General features: G+C 39.8%; 1 long non-coding RNA gene across 2 annotated transcripts in view; it reads right to left on the reverse strand.

Moving 5' to 3' along the window:
- Nucleotides 1–6444: 6444 nt before the first annotated feature.
- Nucleotides 6445–12943, reverse strand: part of LOC114026692 — a 24897-nt gene continuing 18398 nt past the window's right edge. For both annotated transcript variants that reach the window (XR_003567142.1, XR_003567143.1), the window contains exons 3-4: nt 9022–9131; nt 6445–6769 (exon numbers count right to left, since the gene is read on the reverse strand). This is a non-coding gene — a long non-coding RNA (uncharacterized LOC114026692). The remainder of the gene's footprint in view (nt 6770–9021; nt 9132–12943) is intronic.

The following is a 12943-nucleotide window of genomic DNA, read 5'->3' on the forward strand; positions in this document are numbered from 1 at the left end:
AAGGACATAGAGGGAAGGAGGGAAGATGAGAGAGGATGGAAAAGAGAAATAGAGGGAAGGATAGAACAGGGCCATCAGCACACATATCGAGGTATATGAGGTGTTCAGGGAAGACTGAGGGCTTGCAGAAACCTTTTCAGGGCTTCTCATCCACCTTTGGTGTTCACCTGCCACCAACTCTCTGGCATGTGTAGAGTCCACATCCTGGTAAACCATCTCAGTAGATGGGCTAACCCAGGTTAGAGTTAATCACAGGGCTCAAACTCATAGGTGAATTAGGGCAGTGTCTTCACCAAGCATGTGAAGAATGGCAGAATGGGTAGATGTAAACAATTTGTTCCAAGGGCCACGAAGGCAGTGGAAGCATAAACTGTGGAGATCTTGGAGCTTAGTTAGACAGAGAAGAAGGTCATCCACTGTATCCTGAGTCACCACCAGTCATCTTGACTTTTGTCTTGCCACTGGACTCCATTGACTTTGAAAGAGAGAGTGAGGCTGATGCTTTTGTGCAACTCTATCTGACTTAAATCCAATATATACACAAGTCAAAAGACATCACCCGTACCATTTTACCATTTTTACTTATCTCAAAGTCCTGTGGTTGACAGGCAAGTGATGAAGCAGCAGGTATGGATACATTGGGAGCTGTAGTCACAACCTTGCACACAGGCAGCCCATGTCATAGGGTCATCTTCTCACTGAACTGAAGCAGCGGTAGGATTCGGCAGCCCCATGGGTGTCTGAGCAGCCTTTTTAAAGGACTGCACTCCTCACTTTTTGGTGTGAGGCAGGGGCTAGAAAAAGTGCCCTAACAGTTATCTGCTTCACCTCACCTAACCCTGCCTGCTGCAGAAGCAGGCAGGAGATCCTACCTTTGGGTTGAAACACAAAGAAATGTCCAAAAACTTTTGTGAAGATGATTCCACTCACCATTAATACATGGAACATGCACACACTTATGGACATGAAATCCAATTGCTGCTTGTGCTAATTTTGACCTAACAATTAACACCAAGAAAACAGAGATTCCCTGCCAAGCAGCACTGCACCATTCATGTGTGGAACCACCAGTTACAGAAGATGGAGAAATTTTGAATGCTGTGAATAAGTATACTTACCTCGGCAGTATACTCTCCAGGAATGTCCACAAAGATGATGAGCTAGTTCACTGTTTGGGAGGCTCCGAGGGAAACTGAAGTTCTATAGAGCCATTGTGCTAACCTTATTGTTGTATGCCTCTGAAATCCGGACAACAAACCAGTGCCATGCCAGGAAAATGAATTGCTTCCATTTGAATTTTCTTAGGAAAATTCTGAAGATCATTTGGCAAAATAAGGCACCCGAAACTGAGGTCCTTTCTCACGCTGAACTGCCAAGTATTCAAACTTTACTGCAGAGAGCGCAACTCTGGTGGACTGACCATATTATTCGAATGCCAAATGTATGTTTGCCTAAAAAACTGTTTTATAGAGAACTCACACAAGACAAGTGGAAGTCAGAAGCAGTGATACAAGGACACTCTCAATGTCCCTCTGAAGAAATTTGGAATCAATTATGAGACATGGGAAACACTAACACAAGACTACCCAGAATGGTGTGCCCATGTCAAAGAAGGTGCTGTGCTCTATAAGCAAAGCAGAACTGCAGTAGCTCAAAAGAAATGTGAGAGGTGCAAATTTAGACATCTTCACTCCAAATGTTCATGTGAACTATTTGTGCTCAATCTGTGGTAGAGCCTTGTATTGGTCTGATCAGCCATAATTGGACATACTGTACCTTGACTCCAACATAGTGATGTCAACAGAGGACAACAACCAACCAACCAATACATATCTTGGAAAAATACTACTGATGGATATTGGATTGGGCCCAGAATTAAATAGAAGGAAGTGAGGGGGCCTGGATTACATTTGGAAAATTGTGTATTGCAAGCTTCTTCTTGAAACAAACAAACAAACAAAAAAAAGTCTTTAAATACATCATTTTTCTAGTGACACTGCAAGGCTGCACGTCATGGAATACCACAGTTTTCAAAAACTGAATTTTCAGTTCACTAAAGAGGCAAATGATACATGGCATGTGTGAACAGGCTAATCATGGAAATGCACTTAAAAAGGAGTGTGCAAGATATCATTAGAAATGAATGCCTAGAAAAAAGATGAGTTGGTCATGTAACAAAAGCAAGGAATAACAGATTGACAGCCTATGAGCTCCATTGGCACCCACAAAATGCCAAGAGGTTTAGAGGAAGCCCTTTAAGCACATTGGGTGGACACTGTGGAGACTTATGAGAGGATGTAGACAAGCATCACATAGGGTGAGAAGGCATAGGTGGGTTACTATCTACTGTTGGAAGGAGTACTGATATCGATTAATTGAAGCATCAGAGTTGGTCTTTCTTGGGAAGCAGCCCAAGACCGATTTCTCCTCTGAAGCCTTCCTCAAGGTATGATCATAGATTTTTAGAGCTGGAAGAGACCTTAAAGATTACAAATATAACAATTCTATAGATAAGGAAACTGAGGTCCAATGACTTGCCCAACATCATGCAATTAATTAGTGGCAAAGTTGGAGTTTAATTCCAGACCTCCTGGCTCCAAATTCAGTATTCTTTCTATTGATCCAAAATAGTTCTACCTACTCTGGGAACTGTTTTATAAGTTGCCGTATTGTCTCCATAATATATTGTTTTTTTCTTTAAATTTTCTTTTCACTTTTTTACATGCAAAATCATGCAAAACATATTTCCATATTAGCCATTTCACAAAAAAGCAAGAAAAATAAAGTGAGAAAATTATACTTCAGTTTATATTCAGAGTTCATCAGTTCTATCTCTGGAGGTGGATAGCATTTTTTCATCATGAGTCCTTTGGAATTGCCTTGGACCATCAATATGATGGTCCAATTATATGATTATCATTACAACATTGCTGTTGCTGTATACAATGATATCCTGGTTCTTTTCACTTCACTTTGCATGTATAGATGTTTTGTTTCTTTTTCTGAAACCACCCCCCTCATTATTTCTTATACAACAATAGTATTCCATCATAATCCTATGCCATAACTTGTTCAGCCATTCCCCAGTTGATAAGCATCCCCTCAATTTCCAATTCTTTGCCCCACAAAAATATCTGCTATAAATATTTTTGTACATATAGGTCCTTTTCCTTTTTCTTTGATCTCTTTGGGGTACAGACCTAGTAGTGGCATTTCTGTGTCTCAAAGGGTATGCACAGTTTTATAGCTCTTTGGATATGGTTCCAGATTGTTCTCCAAAATGATTAGACTAGTTCACAACTCCAGCAATAGTGCATTAGTGTCTCAGTTTTCCCACATCCCCTCCAATACCCATCATTTCCCCTTTTTGTCATATTAGCCAATTTGATAGCTCTGAAGTGATACCTCAGAATTGTTTTGATTTACGTTTCTCTAATCAATAGTGATCTAGAGCATTTTTGCACATGACTATAGACAGCTTTGATTTTTTTTCTTCTGAAAACTACCAGTTCATGTCCTTTGGCCATTTATCAACTGGGGACTGGTTTTTGTTTTTATTTTCATAAATTTGACTCAGTTCCCTATACATTTGAGAAATGAGGCCTTTATCAGGGAAATCTGTCTTTCAAAATTTTTGATATTCAGAAATGAAACGAAAAATTTTTTTGATATTACTTCATTGTCTATGGTAATTTTTAGCAAAATGTAGTTTCCCTGGTTATCCCTTTTAATCAGGTCTATTCTTGCTTTTGCCTTGTCTGACATCATGATTTCTACCCCTGCAAACCTGTGAGTGTTGATGCTCACCAGTTTCTGGACTGAGAGCTTTGGAAGCTATTGCTGCTGCAGCTGTTGCAGGTGCCTCCAAGTCCACGGGTGGTGCTGTTGACGTGCCCTGGGCCAACTCCCAATCTGGTATTACAGACCTCCCCAACTCTCCTAAGTTATCTTAGGCTGGAAAAATGTCTCACTCTGACCTTTTGTTGTCTCTGCTGCTCCAAAATTTGATCTGAGGAGTTATTTTAAAATTGTTTGGAGGGGAATGTTGAGTGAGTTCAGCTTGTGGCTGTCTCTAATTCACCATCTTGGCTCTGCTATTTTATTTTAAAACCCAAATTCTCTTCCTCTCTCTACTCTCTCCCCCATCCATTGAGATGGCAAGAAATACAAAGTCATTACAAATCTGAAGTCATGAAAAACAAATTTTCTCATTAAACATGTTTCGGGAGGAAAAAAAAAGAAAGAGAATGCTTCAGTCTGTACTCTAAATGCATCAGTTCTTTATCCGGAGAAGGATAGCATTTTTCGTCGTGAGTTTTTTGGAAATATGGTGGGTCACTGTGTTGATCAGAATTACTAAGTGTTTCACAGATGATTATTTTTGCATATTGTAGTTATTGTATAGATTGCTCTAGTTTTGCTCATTTACTTTGTGTCAATTCATATATCATCCCAGGTTTTTCTGAAACCATCCCCTTTATCTTTTCTTATAGTAAAATACTATTCCATCACATTTGTATGCCATAACTTGTTCAGGCATTCCCCAAATAATGGGCAATCCCCCAGTTTCCAATTCTTTGTCACTACAAAAAGAGCTGTCATAAATATTTTTGTACATATGGGTTCTTTTCTTTTGAATCTCTTTTGCTGTAGATCTAGCAGAAGTTTTTTCTGGGTCAAATGGTATGCATGATTTAATAGCTTTTGATACATAATTCAAAATTGTTTTCTAGAATAGTTGGACTAGTTCACAGTTCCACCAATAATGCAATAATGTGCCAGTTTTCCCATATTCTCTCCAGCATTGGTCATTTTCCTTTGCTGTAATCTTAGTCAATCTGATAGGTGTGAGGTTGGACCTCAGACTTGTTTTAATTTTCATTTCTTTAATTAGTATGATTTAGAGCATTTTTTCATATGCTTATTGATAACTACTTTCTTCCACTGATTTCTTCCTCCTCTGCCTGTTCATATTCCTTGATCATTTATCAATTGGAGAATGGCTCATTTTCTTACAAATTTGGCTCAGCTCCCAATATATTTGAAAAATAAGACCTTTATCAGGGAAATTTACTGCAAAGATTTCCCCCATCAGTTTCCTGCTTTTCTTCTAATTTAGTTTCATTGGTTCTGTTTGTACAAGACCTTTTAAATTTTATATAATCAAAATTCTTCATCTTACCCCCTTGCCTCCTTGAACTTTTCATCCACAATAAACTGTTAATATCCCTTTAGGTTTCATCTATGCCTTCTAAAGTGTTGAACACAGACTCTACCACATCTTGGGTCAATAAATAATTGTTTGACGTAAATTGAGTTAATAACATTCTTAGCATTGTTAATCAATGGTATAGCCATTAACTCCTGTTTATAAGTTCAGGGCTCTAAAAGCAGTGAAGGGGCTATTAAATCCATTGGATTTTTATTCTCTAGGCTAAGGAAAGGCTTAGCTTTTTCCTAAATCTTATTTACTCTGGATCCAAGAGTTCTGGGTAGTCTAATTATAAGGTCAGGAGGAAACTTGACCAGTGACTCTGGGCAAATAATGTAATCTTTTATGATATTTCATGTCATATTGGACTCAGTTTCCTCTCTGTAACATGGGTAATGTTGATGGGAGAAGTTAGATTAGGGGTCCACTTTAGAACTTAAAAAGTCTCTTTTAACTTTTAAGAGGTCTTTTTCAGTTCTAAGATTCTATGAGTTTGTGTATCAGCTTACTATATCTCCTAGCTTCCTTCAAGTACTAGTTAAAATCCCACCTTCTACAGTAAGACTTTCCCAATTTTTATGAGTTTTGTGGGTCTCATGGTGGGCACGAGTAGGTATGTTACAAATGACGACTTGTATTCAAAAAGTAGCCTAAAAGACATCACCAAAGACTGGGAGAGCAGGCAGGGTCATTGTGTAATGAAAATGATTATTTCCTATTTATCCTATTGTTTGTACATGGTTGTTTGCATGTTGTTTTTCCCATTAGGTTGTGAGCTCCTCAAGGGCAAGGGCAATCTTTTTACCTTTATTTGTATTTCCAGTGCCTGTTGAATAGCAGGTACTTAATAAATGTTGATTGACTAATTGACTGCCTTTGGGTCTGAACAGAATTGCTGATGTGGCAGCAAGAGTGAACATTGGGCTAGAGAAGTGTATGGCAGACTATAAGAGTGCAGCCTAGGGTCATCTCAGCATGCTCAGTTTGACTAATGGAGGAAGTTTACTGGATGTCTTGGAAGTAAGGACTCCAGGCTGCATTCTCAGAATTGCCCAACTGTTCCGTGGACCGGGAAGTGCTGCAATGAGAAATATATAATAAGTTTACTGCATGCAGAAAGTAAGTTCTAAAAGCACATGGGTTATGAAATCTTCCTTAGCATTCTTAATTACAGACTTAAGCAGTTTCACAATGCTTGAACCTATTTTGATTTTGAATTTTTTATTGGTTTATATTGGGTTTTGTGAGTCTCGTGATAGGCATGAGTAGCACATTGTAAGTGATATTTTTATTCAAGAACTGACCTAAAAGACATTGTCAGGAATATAGGACTGGAAAAGAAAATGGGGCCTTTTATAATGAAATACATTATGTGGATTGAAACTGAGAGATAATAGATGGACAGTCCTAGTGCTGCTCTGGTGCCCACAAAATGTAGAAAGAACAGTGGAAGGCTACCAATGTGCTGGGTAGGTCTTCTGTGGAGGAGTAATGAAAAACCATAAACAAGAATCTTGCAGCGTATATCATTGCTGGTAACATGTTCCTCAATGAGCCCTGTCAAAGAAGCATTAGAGTAAATATATATTGAGTGTTGAGGAAAAACAAAGGAAAATGAGCCATCATTATTTTCATATCCCTAAGAAGCACAATTCTTCAATGCATTAGGTTTCTTGCCCCTTGGCCCTCTTTTTCAGAAATAGAAATGTGGAAGTAAGCCCAACTTCTTGTGATTTGCATACGCTGAGCTTTAACAGAATCTGATCTTATATAGGGTTTATCCTTCCTCTTTTCCTCTCTACTGGTATTTACTATGTGGGAGGTACTGGCAAACAGACCATAGTACTCCTCCCGTACCCACCTCCACGTGATGACTCGCTTTCCTTGGTGATCTGTTCCAGGGGCAAAAAGCTTGTATAATCACTTACCTCTGCCTTGGCTTAAGTTCAATTTTTTTTTTTTTCATCAATTCAACCAAGCATTGAGCAATTACTGAGAGCCTAATCTATGGCCAGCACCGAGGTTAACCTGTTTGCTCTTGTCTTTAGGGGAGCTGAGAAGCAGTTAATATCCAAATTCCAAATCATTCTAGTGCTCCAAAAATTTGAGTTTTCAGTTGGTGATTGGGACAACTTTTCAGAGGGGGCTCTGCTGACCCCACCCTCACCTTGGCAGAGAGAAGTTTAGAATATCAGCCCTTAAATGGCACATGTACCCCACAACCAGCCCTCCAGATGAAATGGAGAGTAATCATTTTTCAGCACTGTACAAAGATGCTGTTCAAAGCCTGTTCTAGGAGATAGGGAAATGAACTCTTAAGATCTCTCCCCGTCCTTCAACTCTCTCTATCCCTTTTAGTACCTTTCCAAACAAGTAATTGCTGTTGTTATTGTTCGTCCTTCATTGTCAGGAGGTGATGCCATGACTTTGCAAGTGAATTGGATTTAAGGGAGGGAAGTCTGTGCAAAGTTACCAGCCTTACTTTCTCCTCTGGAGCCATCTGGGTCCAGTGGCAAGATATAGATCATGATGATCGGAGATGACTTGGGTGCAGTGGGAGACCTTAGCCTTTTTAAACTAAGGTCTTTTAGCCTTTTTAAGCTAAGGTCTTTCCCAGGTCTCAGTTTGACTGAGGCAACACCAAGAGGTAAGAAATGAGGCAAAGAATGGCCTCTTTTACATGTTTAAAAAATAAAAATAATCTAACCAGGGGAGGAAGACCCTCAGAGTTTCTGGCCAAAATGGAAACAATTTCTATTTACATTCACTCTGAGCCATTGTAGACCAATCAATGAGAGCCCTAGTGATTTGGGTATAAGGCATGGTCCTTAAGAAAGATATCTAGCCTGTAAACCTCAAGATATCTTGCAAGGGATTGCTATTGATGAAGATTGGGGTATGATAATGTAAAAGAGGATTTTGTAGGACAAGATGAGGAGACAGTGAAGAGAGAGAGATGGACAATGGGAATAACAGGTTGTTAAAAATGTATTTGTGAAGAAATTATTTTTGTTCACATTCCGTAAGTGGTTAGCTTAGTATATTACTGAATTTTCTACCTCTTCCATGAAGTCTGCCCTGTTTCCTTAGCTGGAAGTGATTTCTTTACTTCTCTTTCAATACTCCCTATGTATCTCTCCTTTGCACCTAATTACAATCTAATTTGCCCTTATTTTTGCCTTTTCTCACCCATTAGGCTGAACTCCTTAAGAGCAGAGACTCCCCAACTCTCTTATTTCACCTTTGTATCCTCAGCAACCAGCATGACATTGCACATAGTAGCAGATGCTTAGGAAGTGTTTGTTGCATCACATTTAATTGGATGCTGGTGCCAGACCCTACTCTTACTGGTGTGAGTGTGGAATACTTTATTTTCATTTTACTATGTATTCGAGTTTTGTCTTTTTTTTCTTCTTCTAAAAAATGAACCCAGACAGAGGGTGGTATGTTGTAATGGAAAAAACCAAACAAGCCCTAATCTAGAAGTTAGATGACTTCGATTGAAATCCCAGTTATGGCTTTTTCTAGCTGTGTGAATTTGAAAAAGTTACTTAACATTTCTAAGTCTCAGTTTTCTTAGGTGTAAAATGAGGAGGTTGGAGGAAGGGATTCTAAAGTTCCTTCCTGCTATGACATTCTATGAGTCTATGAGAATGGATCAAGGGAAAGAGAGAGGAAGTTTCCAGGACAAAAGTCATGCAGATCCCTAGACCTGTATGAATGGATAAAGTAAAGTCCACATGAGGGAAAGCAGTCTGATCCCTAGAGGAGAATGCTTAGGAAGTTATACAAGGATGTTTCTTTCTCACCCAGGGATCCAGTAGTGAGGGCAGGACTTCTACATGTCCATATGGAGACCAAAGATGAGAAGGTTGTTGTTAAGTCATTTCAGTAGGGTCTTCCTGACACCTGTTAAGTCCTAAAATAAATCAAATAAATCGAAGCCATGAGTTGAGGAATAAATCTTCTTTAATTGAGATAACAAGGTAGCAAACTTGCCACCCTGGGGGATGTCCCATGAGTGCAGAACACAATGAATTTCCCAACCAACAGACCCATGAAAGATTTTTTATACTTTTAAGAGGAATAGGGGAGGAGGTGGTATGAGGTAGCAAGGTCTTGTCATGAGACCCCAGTGGCCCTTGGCTATCTGTGCAAGGAAAACCATGGGAGGGAACAAGGACATTAGAAGCTGAGATCCTTTTCAAGGTAAAATCTCTGGATGGTGGGGGACTTAGATGTGGCTCAGCTCAAATTTGTCAAAAGTAAATATCTTAAGAGTAGGAATGTAAGAACATTACTGAAATTCTGACATTACAAGGATCACTTAAGAGAGTGGCAGTCCATATTGTATTTGTGTTAACAATTTCTGTCATTATATTGATGGGGATGGGCTCTGAACCCCTAAAAGGAAAAGACCATGTCTTTAAGATTTGGATCCCAACAAGGAAAATCCCTGGATTTTCCCACATGGCCAAGTCTTTGGCATTTGGCTGAGGCTATAATCCTATCAGCTGGCATTTCATTATAGCCTAAGCCTAATCTCCCAATTTTCTGTTATCCTTAACCTAGCCTAGCCCTCCATTGTCTCACCTCCCTATGGCCCCTGGCCACTTCCCACCCTTAATGCTCTCTAGGCTTCATTTTCCAGATCCCTGACTTTCTGTTACCTCATAGTCACCCCATCTTACTGGCCACTCCCATCCAGATCCTCCTTAGACCCCTCCTCTAGTCACCCCAGACTACTTGGCCATTCCTAGATCCCTCCCACAGTCTTTCTGTATATAAGGTCTATCTGGCCTCCATTAAAGTGCTCAGATTCTTAAGATCTGCCCTGCTTTCATTAGCAATACAAATGCTTAGAATCCTTAAGAGTCTGGCCAACATGGTGGACTCTTTAAATCCCACCTCCCAACCCTTCCCCATTGACTTTCTAATAAATCTTGTCTTTGGCTGAAAGAAGGCTTGGGTTGAATTCATTAGGGCAGGACCCATGTGTTGTGATTTTGGGGTCCCAGCACCTCTAAGCCTCTGAACCTTAACATTTATGGTCTCTTTCTGGTCCTACATATCTTTGATGTTATCTTTCACTCTACTTTTCACTCATTGTTGTAAATATGCCGTATTCCTCACTTCAGTTCAATTCATTTCATTCAATTCCAGTACTTATTAAATTATCATTCAGGCACAGTATTAGGTGCTAGTAATTTAAACACAAAAATAAAACAGTTCCTGCCTTCAAGAAACTTACATTTTGCTGGAGATATGCAAATATAATAAAGATAAATAAAGGTAGAATAAAGGTAAGGTATAGAGGGAAGTGGACAAAAGAGACATCAAGTTCACCATTGAAAAGATCCTTAAACTGAGCCTTGAAAAAACATAAGGATTCTGAGAGGTGGAGAGGAAAGGTATGCATTCCAAGCATGGAGGAGAGAGTATATAGAGGAAGGAGATGGTCTATTGGCCATTTAGCCATAGTTAGAAGTCCATTTTGGCTAAAACATAAAATATACAAAGGGTGATAATGAGAAAGAAGGCTGGAAAGGTAGATTGGTGTACAACTAAGGGAGTGCAAAGCTAAGTGAGACCTTTGCCTTAGGAAGATTATTTTGGCAACTTTGTGGAGGATGTTTTGGACAGAGACTATTGACAGAGAGACTGCTAACCATGATAATCCAAGTGAGAGGACATGGTCGTAACTGAGGGGAGAAAAAAAAGGATAGATGTGAGAGATGCTGTGGAGATAAAATTTGTAGGATTTGGCAGGTGATTGAATATGGGGCCTGGGCGGGGGGGGAAAGAGGGGAGGGAAAGGAAGGTGAAATTGGTTTTTCTGAGATTACAAACCTGAATAACTAGAAGGTTAGCGGTGGCATCAGCAGAAATCATTATGTTTATATGAAGGCAAAATTGGGGGAGGTAGAGATGATGATTTAAGTCCTGGACATGTTGAATTTGAGATGTCAATGAGATAACTATGTAGAGATGTTCAGCACTCAGTTTTTGATGCAGAAATACTATTTAGGAGAAAGATTGGGAATGGCAGATATTTGGAAGTCATTTGCTTTATAAAGATAAGGGAATCTGAGAGCCAATGAAATTATAAAATGAAGCTATCTACCATCTATCTATCTACCCATTATCTACTATCTATTTATCTAAAGAAGGAGGGGGCAGAAACAGGGAAAGAGAAGGTGGAGCAAGATGGAATCTTGGTGAACTCCCATTCTTAAATGGTGGGAGAGGGATGATTTAATGGAGGAGACTGAGAAGGAACATTAGGGATAAAAACTAGGGTAAAATAGAACTGCAGGTAGCTGGGTGGCATAGATAAAATGCCAGGTCTGGAGTCAGGGAGATTTGAGTTCAAATCTGGCCTCAGACACTGACTAGCTGTGTGACCCTGAGCAAGTCACTTAACCCTATTTGCCTCAGTTTCTTCATCTGCCAAATGAGCTGGAGAAGGAAAGGGCAAATCACTCCAGTATTTCTGCCAAGAAAACCCCAAATGTGGTCACAAAGAGTCAGATACGATTGAACAAGTAGAAGTATGGAAGTAAAGAAGGGAGAGAGTGTCCAAGAGGAGGGAAGGGTTGTTCAACATTGTCAGAACCTCTAGGGATGTCAACATTAAGATATCACTGTAAACTTTGAAGAGTAGTTTCAGTGCACTGGTAGAGCCAGATGCTATGTAGCTGGGAAAAGGAAGTCAGTAGGTTATGAAGAAGGGAAGTCAGTAAGTAGAGAAAGTTATTTCTAGGAGTTGGAAGGAACTTCTCACTGTGGAAAGGAAGAGGGATTAGAAAGCAGCTTGAGTTAATGCCAGGCCACAATCCTGAGTGGGTTTGGAAGCAGAAGGGAAGGATCCAGGAAGTATGGTTGAGATGGAAGATGAGAGAGAGATCATAGGGTGAGCTCCTGGAGGAGATAGGAGTATTTGGGATCAAAGGGATATGCAGACAGGTTAGCCTTAACAAGAGAGAGAAACTGCCTTATCTTCCGATACTAGACCAAATGAGGAGACAGTGGAGATTGCATAAAAAGGTTTGAGGTATTAAAGGAGAGACAAGAGACCTCATGATAAATTGCTTCCATTTCCTCATTAAATTGGCAGGTGAGAGCATCTGTTAAGAGAGACAGGAATGGAAATGGATCTGAGAGTTTGAGGAGAAGGTTTGAAACAGCCATTGTGAGGAGTATGATAGATAATCAATCAGTGGTGAATAGGGCTTTCATGAAGTAGGGAGAATCCAGGTGAGATTAGATAAAATGAACTTATAGTGAACTCTATTTGCATGTTAGAGCAACCTCTTCCAGCAGTATTGATCATCAATCAATAAGCATTTATTAAGCACCTACTATGTGCTAGGCACTGTGCTAAGCACTGGACATCAAAGGTGTAGGAGGTGGAGAAAGTGGTGATCTAGGGTTGGAGAGTACTACAGCAGAAGAATTGGAAGGGCACGGGAAAGCAATTTAAATAAAGGCAGAATATGGGTGCTAAACTGTGAAAACAGGGAGAGATAGAAGGAGAGATAGAGGAATAGGAGGTCACAGAATCACATGTTGTCAAAATCAGAGAGTCTCCCAGGTCATGCAGGCAGGTCTGTACCTATATCAGAATCCCCTCTACTTTTTGCCTAGTAAGTGGGCCTGTGTTTGAAGGTCCAGGTGAGAGAGGGCCCTTTCCCACTTGGAGGTACACTACAGTTTGCCCTCTGTATCCAA

Source organism: Vombatus ursinus, unplaced genomic scaffold (assembly GCF_900497805.2).
Source record: "Vombatus ursinus unplaced genomic scaffold, bare-nosed wombat genome assembly UNPS02014841.1, whole genome shotgun sequence".
In the NCBI taxonomy this organism is placed as follows: Eukaryota; Metazoa; Chordata; class Mammalia; order Diprotodontia; family Vombatidae; genus Vombatus; species Vombatus ursinus.